The sequence below is a fragment of the Crinia signifera genome, chromosome 1 (assembly GCF_055691185.1).
Source record: "Crinia signifera chromosome 1, ASM5569118v1, whole genome shotgun sequence".
Taxonomy (NCBI): Eukaryota; Metazoa; Chordata; class Amphibia; order Anura; family Myobatrachidae; genus Crinia; species Crinia signifera.
Window position 1 is genome coordinate 452,029,271 of NC_139217.1, and position 15,511 is coordinate 452,044,781.

Genomic DNA, 15,511 nt, shown 5'->3' on the forward strand with positions numbered 1-15,511 from the left:
GCTTATATAACCAAAATTTAATAGGAAAAAATAATTAATCGAACCATGTGTACACCCTATTTGTCATCCTTTTCTTCTCCCTGTCCTTCAAACCACACATACAGTACCTCTCACAAACCTGCTGTTTCCATCTAAAAAATATTTCCAGGATCAGATCCTTTTTCGCCCAGGATACTACTAAGAACCTCATCCACTCACTGATCATCTCCAGGCTGGACTACTGTAATCTCCTTCTATGTGTAATTCCTGTCAAATATCGCTCTCCACTCCAATCTATAGTCAGTGCTGCTGCCCAGCTCATCTACCTCACCAAACAGGGCTGCCACTAGAAATTGTGAGGCCTTTATGGACTCTGTAATTGAGCTCAGCGGATCCCTTGTGGTGCCATATAAATAAAGAATAATAATAATAATAGTAGTAGTAATGCAACGATCATGTAATTTTCATATAAATCCACAAGAGGGAGCCCTGCCATAAAGATTAATTCATTTACTGATGAAGTAGTAATTTTCAAACCACAGTTAAGCCCCGTGCACACTGGGTGACTTGCATGTGAAAGCTGCTTAGTTTTCTCATCTGAGCGTGTGTGTATGGGGCAGTACTGAGCGCTACTGCGCACTCCCGCTTCATCGCTGCCGGCTGGCACTCATCTGTTGGTATTACCAGCAGATGAGCGGCAGAGTGGACGGCTTTCCATACCCTCCTGCTATGGAAAGCCGTCCACCCCCGGGGACTGGGCAGGGGGAAAAATACCCAGTGTGTATGCAATGAGCATTTTTCAGCCAAGCTATTTTCCCCATCATCGTGCACCATACATCGTGTACCAGTAAGAATTTAAAGTAGGAGACTTGGCCATCAGTGTGCATCTTACTTGCTGGAGATGAGACTCTCTGCTGTACTTCGGGAGGCAGGGACAGAGCCTGATGTCATCAAGCCCCACACCTATTACAGTAAATGCAGAGATTTATGGGTCATCTCGGAGAGGACGGCCTAAACGATTTCATTTGCATAATTTTATACTCAACCCTCCCACAAAGAGCTAAGATTGCCAGTACTTGACCAGCGGAGAAGGGGAATGCAGGGGGTAGGGGTGTCCAGAGGGAAGCAGGATCCTTGCCCACTATTCCAGGTGGCTTGGAGGGGTACTGTAACTCAGTTTTCTGGGGCCTTGTAGCAATTTTGGGATGGTAGTCAAGTTTACTGTGCATACGGTAGCCCAGTGGCGTAACATAAAATTTTGCTCCCTCCCGCCGGGACAATATCGTCGCCCCCCCCCCCCCCCCCCCCCATTAAAAGACAAGACCCCCCCCCCCCCCCCCGGGGAGCTGGCGCAGGGGTACCTGTGGTCAGGGACTCGGGAGAGCTTGGAGGTCCCTGCGGCGCTGATTACGAGTTGCCGGGGTCCCTGCAGCGAAGTGGAAATACTGCGCTACCGCCGTGCGGCGGTGTGGGAAGCACTTCTGACTCTGAAAACACTGGGCGCATGCTGATTGGCTGAATCTCAGCCAATCAGTGTGCGGCCGCCGCCAGTGTTTTCAAAGTTAGAAGTGCTTCCCGCGCTGCTGCATGGCGGTAGCGCAGTATTTCCACTTCGCTGCAGGGACCCCGGCAACTCATAATCAGCGCCGCAGGGACCTCCAGGCTCTCCCGAGTCCCTGACCACAGGTACCCCCGCGCCGCACGGACCCCCCTGCCAGCTCCCCGCTGCACCCACAAGCAGTGGGGAGCTGGCGAAGAAACAACAGCGCCCGCAGACCCCCGGCGCCTCCCCGCCACCGCGGGGGCTGCGGCCCTTTAGTTACGCCACTGCGGTAGCCATACATTCAGCAGCATTATTTATAGAGTGTAACAGAGGCATAACTCTGGGAGGCAATGGAGTCATCTCCCGCTGGTCTCCTGCTTCCAAAGGGGCACCTCTCTTTTCCTGCAAGTTTGACTCAGTTCATTGATAGCCGTTGATGTCACCTCTGTGGCGGATTCCCCCTCCTAGCAGGACCATAGACGTCACAATCTTTACTCTAAACATAATTTTTGCCAAGTGTCACACCCTGTATTAGAACCCATGACCCCTTCCACTACAAGCACATATCTTACATACATACATGTATACAAATATTTACATAAGGTGGTGTGTGTGAGAGTGTGGAGCACCAATATTGATCTTGCTTCCAGGCAACTGGGACGAACTTACACCACTGGAGTGTAATGTGTTGCTATGGAAGCATTGTAATTATAGAACTAATTATTCATTTGATCAGCAAGATTCCAATGGTATAAGAATTGGTTAATGCGTAGACTAAGCTGTATTTGATGTCTTCTGAATGCTTGCAGGATCCTGAATCTATTCAATTCTATTAAAGCAGGATGTGTTATACAGTAGGTAGTGATAAAGACAATTTCCCCTGGAGACTTCTGGAGACACACCCTGGAGTCTTATGAACAGTGGCCTTTTATCTCTTTCACATCAGCTGAGCCTGATAATTCCCATTAATGATGGATGAAGAACAATCTTTTGACCTGCAAAATTATCCTTATAGAATGTCAACACATTACTTCCATGATTAAAATACTGATGTACCCTTAGGCTTCACGATACAGCTTAGTAATAAACAGCTGGTACCTATCCAGACGTTGGTAGTGGATTTGTGTTGACTAAAATCTAGGAGTCTTGTTCCTAAACACTTAACATAATTAAAATTTTTGCCAATCTGTACTCCAAAAGCCTCTAGCAGCCTGTAATACTGTACAGTGGAAATTTACATTTAAAAAGTGTAAAATTCTCGACGGCTCAGACTAAGCAGAAGGCAGACAGTAAATGAAACATTAGGTGCAGTGACGGACGGTATCTGAGGTCTTGATTTTTTTACAGAGGACAGAATTTTGTATTTTTTTTTCTCCTACGCTATTATTGATCTCAATAATATTCAATATATTTGAACTGAAGAAAACCATAAGGAACACAACAAACCATCATTACTTCTGAAGGACGGCATTATAACCACAAAACTCAGGAACATCATGTGGCCTCAACACACCTTTGCCATGAGAACACCTGGACCAGGCCCACCACCCCTATGGCTGAGAACACCAGGACTACCCCTCATGGTGAGCATGGAGCTGTGAGGGGAAGCACCAGGGCCAGCCTATGTAGCTATACTTCCCCCATACTTGAATGTGCCCCCCACTTTCTCATAACCACCTGTACTGCTCTCATGAGACCAGGACATTGATGATTCTATGAAAATTATTTCTCAATATTTCCCTTTCATTAGTCCCTTGCAAAGAGGTGTTTGTGACTTAAGACTTGTGCTTTAATTGTGTTATGTCTAGTTCTGTGTACCCTGTACTGTTTTAGTGTGTTTTATATGTACGGTGCTAGCTGGTGCAATCACCATGTGGCGCCGCTGAATGGCTGCCTGGGTGCTGCATAGCTCAGTAATTATATGTTCCCCATGTCCGTGTCCCTCATTAGAGTGCATCTAGTATATATATATATATATATATATATATATATATATATATATATATATATATATATATATATATAGCAGCAGACGGATGGGTGGCACTCCCAGAAACAAACGACTCAAGAGCCCAAAACGATTACCAACGTTTCAAATGTATTGTGACATTTTTCATCAGGGTGTACATTGGATTGCATTGTTCTCTCCTGGGAAGGCACCCAGCTTTTTTGCCTTCAGCGGAGTGCCGGCCCATCCCCCTCTTGTTTATATATATATATATATATATATATATATATATATATATATATATACAAACACAGGAGGGACCACAGAACTGGGGTCTAAAATAATGAAGACTGACGCTTGCGTTTGCAGGTTAACGTTTCAGCCTTTATTCAGGCTTTTGTCAAAACAGCATACATGAAGAAATGAGCATAATCACTCACCTTATAAGCCGTGCAGATTCACAAAACGAGTGCAAGAGCAGCAGGGCACTTCCGGGCGCTCACGTAACGCCCATTGGTGACGTCACTGTTAGTAAGACGGTTGCCGCAGCAACGCGTGTCAATGTGCACAATGTGCATGTTACATAAAGCTGGAAATTGAAAAAAAGGAGATGAGAAAAAACTAGGATGCAAAACACCCTGTAAAACGGTTGCCGCGGCAACGTGTGTCAGTGTGCACACTGTGCGTGCTGAATAAAGATAATGGATTGAAAAAAACAACAAAAAAATATGGAATAAGGGATACAATGTTCCCTGTTACCTAAACTAAATGTATGAAGAAAAAAACTGTGTGATGCCCGCTGGTCATGTGTTCAGTGAAACTGCATAGCTTATCAAACAAAACCAGTGCAAAATAAACGTGAAAAATAACATATTAAATCAGCGGGTAGCGTACATTATTATAGATCTGAGTGCTTGATGCCAGAGTTATTAATGGCTACGGCACCCATACTGTATGATGATACATAATACTGTACAAAGAAAACAAGGGGAAAAGGAAAATAAAGAAATATAAAAATAATACTGTCGTCTCCTCCAATCATGACAATCCTAGTGGAGGCATATGCTAATAGTTAAATCTGGTCTCTGCCAGTAATGTAGGAATACCACTAGTTAGGCTATCTTGCTGGGACTAGTGGTTTAAGGACATAGGTGTGCGGAAGGTCAGGGGGGGCAGAGGAAAACCTCTTCTAAAGAAAGCAGTGGAGCCCCAACTGCTCGTTGAGGCCCCTAGGGGCCAGTGCATCCAATTTATGGATCCATCTGGTTTCCAAATGTAGGATCTTCCTCCCCCTGTCTCCCCCTCTTGGAAAGGCCTGGACCTGGTCAATAATCATGTAACGGATTGTTGCCAGTGGATGTTTTGCTTGGACGAAATGTCTTGCGACAGGTTGGTCGCTTGACCCTTTCTGTAGTGCTGCCCTGATAGAAGAACGATGGGCTGCCATCCGCTCCTTAAACTGCCTCTCCGTCTTGCCGACATAGATCAAGGAGCAGGGGCAGAACAGGACATAGACTACGTAACTGGAGGAACATGACAGGTAATGTCTTATGGGGAATTTTTTACCTGAGTAAGGGTGGCTAATGGTGGACCCTGCCTACATAAAACTGCAGGTAGTGCAATTAGGGCACCTGAAGCAACCTTTTTTGGTTCTAGTCAAAAATGTGCTTTTAGTTATTTTGCCCAGCTCAGTAATGTCCGTTCTAACTAAAAAGTCTTTAAGGTTTTTGCCCCGTCGGTACGCAGGCATCAGCTTTGTGTTGGTTAAATCTAAGGCCGGATCACTCTTGATGACTGGCCAAAGTTGTCTGGCTTTCTGGACATTTTTGAGAGACTGGTGGGAAAATAAATTGACCCATACCAGTTTATCACTGGCTTCTTTAGATCGATTGTCTGCTCTCAGGAGTTCCGTTCTGGTCTTGGTCAGTGCCTTGGCGCATTGTTTCTGTAGGTCTTTGGCTTTGTAGCCTCAGTCCCTAAATTTCTGGAACATGATCCCTACCTCTTTCCTGGCTTCGATGGGGTCACTAACGATGCGTAGTGCCTGCAGGAACTGACTGTAAGGCAATGCAGTTTTACAGTGGATGGGGTGTGCACTAGAGGCCAGTAAGAAGTTATTTCTATCTGTGGGCTTGCGATATAATGTTGTAGCAAGCCCCTCAGGCGTCTTGGCAATAGTTACATCTAAGTCATTTGTTTTGTCGGTATTGATGGAAAACGTAAATTTGACGGGGTGGTTTGTATTGTTATGATCCTCCATCAACTTTCTAAAAGTGTCTTCTGATCCTGACCAAAACATCAAAATGTCGTCGATATAACGAAAATATCAAACGATGTTTGAGCTAATGTCGGTGTTGCTGAAAAATATGTTGTGTTCTACCTCGAACATGTAGATGTTGGCTAGCGATGGGGCCACATTGGACCCCATCGCTACCCCTGATGTCTGCAGGTAATGTGCCCCGTCACAATAAAAATAATTGTTAACTAACACCATTTCAAGTAGCTCAAGAAAGAAGCACATATCTGGACCATTGTAGTCAGAATTACCTGTCAACAGACGTCTTACCGCCTGTGCACCCGCCTGGTGCGGAATACAGGTGTACAGGTTGCAGACGTCAATCGTAATCAAGAGGCAGCCAATTGGTAAGCACCCAAGTTCATTGAGTGCAATGAGTAGGGAAGTGGTGTCCTTTAAGAAAGTCTGTTTAGACTGTATCAAAGGTTGCAAGAACCCGTCCAGGTAGACCGATATGGGCTGATAGATAGAGCCTCTAGCTGAAATAATCGGTCTACCTGGCGGTTTTGTGGCATGCTTGTGAATTTTAGGTATAATGTACATGATGGGCTTGATAGGGTAGTCCACCGTGAGGAACTTGGCACAAGTGTCTGAAATCTGTCCATCCTGAACACCACGTTTTAAGCATGAGTCTAGTTCCTTTTTGAACTTGCTAGTTGGGTCACCACCAAGCTTGGTATAGGTCGTGGTGTCTGTCAGATGCCGCTGGATTTCTTCGCGATGATCCGACACGTCCTGTATTACTATGGAGCCACCCTTGTCCGATTGGCGTATTACAATGTCCTGATAAGAGGCAAGGTTTTTCAATGCCTGACGCTCAGGACAAGACAGGTTCCACAGGTTGGGTGGAATTCTTGAGGGTGGTTTATTCTGGTCCAATTCCAGCATGCGTGTGAAGGTTTTAAGAGAAGCATTTTTGCTGACAGGTTCAAAAGAGGAGCGAGGTTTGAATTGGCTAAGGTGACTAGGAACATCAGGAATAACGGTATTTGCCGGTTTATCCTTGAAGTATTCACGCAATCTGATTTTTCGATTCAATTGGAATGTCTCTATTTTGTTTTGTAGCGGATATATATATTTATATCAGTACTGTTACTGGCTACCTAGCTGACTGTGCAATCACCATGTGGCACCGCTGAATGGCTGCCTGGGTACTGCACAGCTCGGTAAATATGTTCCCCATGTTCGTGTCCCTTATTAGAATGCGTCTAGTGCATATCTGTACATGTGATGTATATGTGTGATGTATATCTGTACTGCCATTGTTATTTGATCCTTGTACTGATAACCCTTTGTATTACAGTATGTCAATTGTTATTTTTAATGTCTGTAAAGCGCCTTGAGTCCTGTTGGAGAAAGTGCGCTATATAAATAAAAGTTACTTACTAATGAGAGCGGCTCAATCTGTAAATAGGACATGCGCACTGTCTTTAACAAACAAATCAATTCATTGACAGGGTCTGCCAAACGACTGTGGCTGAAATGATTGGTTTGTTTGGGCCCCCACAAAAAAATAAGCAATTCATCTCTCCCTGTACAAACTGGCTCTACAGAGACAAGATGTCGTCATCATCCTCAGATTCCTCACCCCCTTCAGTGCGTACATCCTCATCCTACGATCCCTCACCCCTTTCAGTGTGTACATCCTCATCCTCACACATTATCAATTTGTCCCCACTGGACTCCACAATCACAGTTCCCTCTTTAGTCTCTGGAGGCAATTGCTGGTCTTCATTGAAGAATTGATAATTCATTTTGATGAACATCATCTTCTCCACATTTTGCGGAAGCACCCGCCTATGCCGCTCACTGAGCAGGTTACCGGCTGCACTAAAAACTCAGCGACAGTAGACGTGTCAGCAATTTTTGGCAGGTCCTTCAGTCCAGACCAGATGTCCAAACTCGCTCCGGCCTGCCCTGCATCACCTCCAGTGGATCGGGTAGGAAATTTCAGCTGTTTCCTCGCAGCCACAGGTGTGGTAGAAAATGAAGCAGGAGCTGTTGCCAGGTCACGTTCAGCTTCAGATGACAACCTTCAAACTAGCAGATCTTTGCACCACTGTAGACATGTGTCTGCCGGAAACAGAGACACAACATATGCTTTAAACAGAGGATCGAGCACGGTGGCCAAAATGTATTCCTCTGACTTTAATAGACTTAGCACCTTTGTATTCTGGCAAAGCACATGAAGGGCTTCATCCTCAAGACCTACAAGCTACGCTTTATCTCCTCCTTCACTTTCTCCAGATGCTTCTGCAGCAGCCTGATCAGTGGAATAACCTGACTCAAGCTGGCAGTGTCAGAAGTGACTTAACGTGTGGCAATATCAAATGGCTGGAAAACCTTGCACAACACGGAAATCAGTCTCCACTGCACTTGAGTCAGGTGCAACCCCCTCCTTTGCCTATGTCATAGGTGGATGTGTAGGCTTGAATGGCATTTTGCTGCTCCTCCATCCTCTGCAGCATATAGAGGGTGGAGTTCCACCATGTCACAATCTCTTGTTTAAGGTGATGGCCAGGCAGGTTTAGGAGGGTTTGATGGCATTCCAGTCTTCATCAGGCAGTGGCAGAATTGTGAAAGTGTCCTGCAATTTTGCGGCCCACCGAAAGCATCTCCTGCACGATGCAGTCACTTTTTAGGAAATGTTGCATCACCAAATTCATTGTGTGTGCAATACATGTCACATGTTGGATTTTGCCCATATGTAATGACTGCACAATGTTACTGGCATTGTCTGATACCACAAATCCCCTGGAGAGTCTAAGTGGGGTAAAGCCACTGCACAATGATTTCCTTCAGTTCCTCTAAGAGGTTGTTGGTGTTGTTCCTCTTAGTAAACCGGAGATACACAGCGTAGCCTGCCTTGAAACGAGCTGGTGTTTCAGAGATGCTGCTGCTGCTGTTGCTGCGGAAGGTGTTGCATCTACCCAGTGGTATATCACAGTCATATAGTTCTTAGTTTGCCCTGTACCACTTTTCCACATGTCCATGTTTAACAGTTTAAACAGCAGTTTCCAGGGCACCGAGGACACTTTTTCGGACGTCTCTATACATCCTGGGTATCACCTGCCTAATGAAGTGGAATCTAGATGGGATTTGGTACCGGGGACACAATACCTCCATCAATCGTCTAAATCCCACTCCACCAATGGCAGACACCAGACGTTACTGAACTTTGGCATTTTGGATTTTACATGCCCTCTATGATGACATTGGGCATCGGCCTTGGCAGAAGACGTGGATGGCATTTCATGTTCTATGTCATGACTAGTGGCAGCAGGAGTAAGTGTTTTTTGTTCTATCACTATTTTATTCTACAAATTTTGGTTCTCCATTACCTTTCTGTAGTATCACTGGACTGGACTTATGCAGCAGTATCACTGGACTGGATTTATGCAGCAGTATCAATGGACTGGATTTATGCAGCAGTATCAATGGACTGGAAATATACAGCTGTACCACTGGACTAGAATTATACAGCAGTTCCACTGGACTTTAAATGCAGTACCAATGGACTGGAATTATACAGCAGTATCACTGGACTGGAATTATAACGCAGTATCACTGGACTGAACTTTTACTCCACTGCCAATGGACTTATCGGCAGTATCACTGGACTGAATTTATGAAGCAGTATCACTGGACTGGAATTATACAGCAGTATCACTGGACTGGACTTTAATGGTAGTATCACTGGACTAGTAACAAATCTCCTGGCATGGATGAAATAAACCCTAGGATACTAAAAGAATTGAGTTCTGTCATAGCACTACCATTATATCTGATATTGGATGAATCAATAAACTCAGGGACAGTACCGAGGGACTGGCACATAGCTAACGTAGTACCAATATAGAAAAAAGGTAGCAAAACTAACCCTGAAAATTATAGGCTGTTCAACCTTACATCCATTTTGGGGAAAATATTAGAAGGAATAATAAGAGATAGTATCCAAAATGTCTTAAAACAGGAGAAAGTGATAAGTAAGGCTCAGCATGGGTTCTTAAAAAATAGATCATGACAGATTCATTTAATTAGCTTCTATAAAGAAGTCAGTAGGGAAATCTGTTGATATAATCCTTCCTGATTTCGCTAAAGCTTTTGACAAGGTGCCTCATAAAAGATTATGAATAAAACTATGTAATTTAGGGTTAGGGGATACAATTTGTAATTAGATTAAAAACTGGTTGCACAATAAAGGACAGAGAGTGGTGGTAAATGGCATACGTTCCAGCTGCGGTAAGGTCCAAAGTGGAGTCCCACAAGTTTCAATATTGGGACCCACCTTTTTTTAATATATTCATTCATATATTATATTATATATTCATTAATGATATAGAAAATGACATAGTGAGTAAAATTGCAATTTTTGCAGACAACAAGAAATTGAGTAAGGAAATTAACTCAGGAGAGGATGTGGATACACTACAAAGTGACTTAATTAAACTGGAAAGGTGGGCGGAGAGGTTTAACATTGATAAATATAATACAATTTTTTATGGGAACATAAATTAACAAGCTACTTATAGGCTAAAGGGAGTTATCATAGGGAATTCTGCTGTAGAAAAGGACCTGGGGATCATCTTAGATGAAAAATTGGTTACTAGGGCACACTGCTCAAGTGCAGCAGCAAAAGCAAACAGGACACCGGCATGCATTAAATGGAATGGATTCAAGGGATACTAGGGTGATAGTGCCTCTTTACAAGGTATTGGTGAGACCACACTTGGAATGCTGTGTTTAGTTCTGGGCACCGCACCTTAAAAAGAACATAAATGAATTGGAAGAGTTACAGAGAAGGGAGACTAAGCTAGTAAAAGGTCTTGAATCACTAGAATACAAAGATAGGTTAACCAGGCTGAATATGTTTTCACTGAAGCAACACTGTTGAGCAGCTTCAGGGGAAAGGCTGCAGCACAGTTCAAAATTCAAATATGGGAGTACCAAGCGCCAGTGAGTCCAATTGGAATGTCAGTTGATGGCAGTGGGTGGGGCTCCCCTATTTAAATTTTGAACTTGTCTGTAGCCCCTCCTCTAGAACCTCCCCTACTGTTGACCAATAGTGGTCAAGCCTTTCACCAGGGGCGGGCTGGGCCGGGGGGCAGGTGCCATGTGCCCCCCGGGCCGCTCTGTCACATACTGCCGCGGGCCGCCCTGTCACATACTAACGCGGGCGGGCCACCCGGTGGTCCAGCACCAGCTATTGCTCTTTCTGTATACGGCGCCGGCGCTGCCTTCAATACATGGCCGCGGCTACCAGAACATGGCCGCCATCCTCCTGCTTGAGGACATGTCTGGCGTTATTAGGGGAGGGCCGAGTAACATGATGCCGCCGCCTACCCATGCGTCTGACGGTGACCTGACATGGAGGAAGAGCTGGCGGGCGGATGATGGCGGGTGGAGGATGTGGCTGCGGCACAGAAAGCAGGGCAGAGAGGCAGGAGCCATAGCAGTGCAGTTCAGACCTGGAGACTGGGTGAGATTGGTGTCCTGCCATTATTATGCAGGGGAAGCAGCCTGTGGTGACCTATTATTATACAGGAGGAGCAGCCTGTGGTGACCTGTTATTATTATTATACAGGGGGAGCAGCCTGTGGTGACCTGTTATTATTATTATTATTATACAGGGGGAGCAGCCTGTGGTGACCTGTTATTATTATACAGGGGGAGCAGCCTGTGGTGACCTGTTATTATTATACAGGGGGAGCAGCCTGTGGTGACCTATTATTATACAGGAGGAGCAGCCTGTGGTGACCTGTTATTATTATTATACAGGGGGGGCAGCCTGTGGTGACCTGTTATTATTATTATACAGGGGGAGCAGCCTGTGGTGACCTGTTATTATTATACAGGGGGAGCAGCCTGTGGTGACCTATTATTATACAGGAGGAGCAGCCTGTGGTGGCCTGTTATTATTATTATACAGGGGGAGCAGCCTGTGGTGACCTGTTATTATTATACAGGGGGAACAGCCTGTGGTGACCTATTATTATACAGGAGGAGCAGCCTGTGGTGACCTGTTATTATTATTATACAGGGGGAGCAGCCTGTGGTGACCTTTTATTATTATACAGGGGGAGCAGCCTGTGGTGACCTGTTATTATTATACAGGGGGAGCAGCCTGTGGTGACCTATTATTATACAGGAGGAACAGCCTGTGGTGACTTGTTATTATTATTATACATGAGGAGGAGACTGTGGTGACCTGTTATTATTATTATACAGGGGGAGCAGCCTGTGGTGACCTGTTATTATTTTATAGGAGGATCAGCCTGTGGTGACCTGTTATTATTATTATACAGGGGGAGCAGCCTGTGGTGACCTGTTGTTATTATACAGGGGGAGCAGCCTGTGGTGTCCTATTCTTTTGATACAGGCAAACAGCTTGTACTGTCCTATTCTTTTATTATACAGGGGGAGCAGCCTGTGCTGTCCTGTTCTTTTTATGCAGGGGGAGCAGCCTGTAGTGCCCTGGTATTATTATAGATGATGAGCAGCTTTTGGTGTCCTACTGTTATTATATAGGGGGAGTAGGGTTTTTTTCCCAACCCTCAGCCGCCACCCACCTCACCTCTGAAGGGGCAAATGTTTTAAGTTTTGTTTTTGTCTTTTGACCATGGGTCACAATCTTAGCTCTGCCCTTCTTCTGAATTATTTTCCACCCACTAATGGCAATGTGTTATTTTTTTTGGGGGGGGGGGCTCCCCCGGGTCACTGCCACCTCGCCAACGGTCCCCGCCGCACTCCCCCACCAGTCAGATGTAGCGCCGCTCACCAATGGGGGTGGTACAAAGCAAATGGATACGGCCGTGCTGCTGTACATAGGCCGTATCATAGTCAGTGAAACTTGCTTATGTGTGGCTGTTGTGCTGCAAGTGACAGCTGAGCTCATTCAAGTATATACAGTATAATCAACTCCAGGCCTAATCTTTTTTTATTAATACATATTTTTTAAACAAAACACTCCATTTAACGATGCACTGTTACTTATGGGCCATTGCTCTGGACTTGCCCCCCAGGCTAAAAGTTGCCAGCCTGCCCCTGCCTTTCACTCATTCCCAGAAAGCTGAGACATACTTGCCTACTTTTGAAGTAGACAAGTATGTCTCAGATTATGGTTGGTAGTAGAATTTTGCACAGCGCCCCATTGAGGAGGCGTGTCATGCTCCACCAAAGGGCATGTCTAGTTTCATATATGGATTGTGGCCCCTAGAAGCGTGGGTGTGTACTGCTACATCTTAGAGGATTCTTCTAAAATAACTTATATCCAAATGTAGATGAGCCCCAAAGCAGTTAGTAAGAGCTACTATACTGTACTTGCTAAAGAAAAGTCACTGATACATGTCAGGGATTGTTCATCTATTGTTTTTTACATGTGGTTCCATATATATTACCGCAAGACATTCATGTAGCCATAGGAATAATTGTGTTTTATCATCAATGCTGGGAAATGGCGCTGATAATTCAATTTCTATAGATTGTAAGCTTGCGAGCAGGGCCCTCCTACCGCTAAGTCGGTTTGTTTTATCACTGTTGTTTCCAATTGTAAAGCGCAACGGGATTTGTTGCGCCATATAAGAAACTGAAAATAAATAAATGTAAATGTATCTTTCGGTCGTTCCTTTTTTCCCAAAAAATGTTACATAATGTGGGCTAGGTGAAATGAGGGAGATTGCTAGACTAATCAGGGAGAGAGGGAGATTGCTGCTATGTCAGGGAGTCTCCTGCAGAATGCAGGAGGGGAGGTAACTATGATGTAACAGTGTAATGTGGGCTAGGTGACATGAGGGAGATTGCTAGACTAATGAGGGAGAGAGGGAGATTGCTGTTATGTCAGGGAGTCTCCTGAAGAATGCAGGAGGGGAGGTAACTATGATGTAACAGTGTAATGTGGGCTAGGTGACATGAGGGAGATTGCTAGACTAATGAGGGAGACTGCTGCTATGTCAGGGAGTCTCCTGCAGAATGCAGGAGAGTAGGCAGCTTTGTGCTGAGAGGGGCAGGCAGGTACAGTAAATTAGTGCAGGCCAGGCACACATCGCAACCGCAAATAAAGGCTAGTTGCATTGCCTCCCCTACATGGAGGATATCAATTTTACACCCTGTCATTACTGTGGGTAATTTAATGTTGTTTAAGGCTATTAAGAAGCATGCATTCTATAGTAAGTAGTATTTTATTGCAACAGGCTGGTACAGTCAATTATTATTCAATGTGTGTTTAGCTCGCAATCCACAACCTCTACATAACCTCGCGCTGACTTTTGCCAGCCACAGATTGTTTTGAATGATACAATATTACTCTCATATGTTTGTAACTGTGCAGGGATTAATGGTGATATGATAGAGTAATTTAATTAGCTAAATAAATGGTTGCATCAATTTTGATCATGTCTAATGTCAGGCAACAGAGACATTTGATATTACATGATAATCCGTGTTATTTCTTTTTAAAAATACACATAAAACCCTTAGCGCACTCTCAACCTTCAGCACAGCCACAATTTCACATACTGTACATAGGGCCTGATTCAGACCAGATTGCTGCTTTACGATTTGGCACAGCGGCTGATTATGTATACAATACGCATGTGTACGGCCCGTGGTACCCAGGCGCGATGCCTGCTAGTGACAAAATCCGGCCACTTTTTAGCCTTTGCCAGGTGTTTGCAAGGTGATTGACAGGAAGCAGGCGTCCGGGGGTAATTACCAGCCGTTTAGTGGGAGTGTCAAGAAAAACGCAGGGGTGACTAGGAAAGTGTCACCCTCGTTTCCAAAACACATAACACAGAAAAACACTGATATAACTCTACACACACTGTTACGGGGTGTTCACACGGTGAGATTTTGTTTGCGATTCGATCGAGGTGTGTGGCCTGCACCCGAGTGTCACAGTGGGTCACACCAAAATGCTGGTTCCTTTGCAGATGCTACATTGTAATATAATTCTGCAGCATCCAAATTTTGGGACTTATTCAGATCTGAGCTCAGTACAAATTTGTTCGGAAAATGGGCAAAACCATGTGCACTGCAGGTGGGGCAGATGTAACATGTGCAGAGAGAGTTAAATTTGGGTGGGGTGTGCTGAAACTGAAATCTAAATTGCAGTGTAAAAATAATGCAGCCAGTATTTACCCTGCACAGAAACAAAATAACTCATACAAATCTAACTCTCTCTATAAATGTTACATCTGCCCCACCTGCAGTGCACGTGGTTTTGGCAATTTTCCGAAAAAAATTGTACTGAGCTCAGATCTAAATAAGGCCCTTTGTCACTCAGAAAAAGCTGGTGTTGCAGACATTTATGGGGCCAGTCCAGCATCTTAAGGGATGCTGTAGCCTCCCCCCCCACCCCAGAGTGATGTAACTGTGGGAGCATGTCGCAAGAGGTGTGCTCACCAATGGAGCAGAAAGACTGTCAGCCGTGGACTAAGTTTTCTTTACCACTGCTTGTGGTTTATGGCATGTTGGCAATTTTATGGTTTTCAGCAGTAAATTTTCCCTTTATTATTAGAGGTGATGTTTTGTGACATATTGTTTAGATTCCATCTGCCCTTTCTTAAACTTTGCGACCTCTTTACTAGATGTCCTATCATGACTGTCAGCATCTGCAGTACTAGTACTGCATTGCTGCTCCTGCTCCATTTTTCTTTATTTTACACACTGCAGCTCACAGCACTTCTAGTTACTTTGGCATGCTGGCACCTAATAAACATTATTTTTTACAGTTTTGTTTAAATTTTTT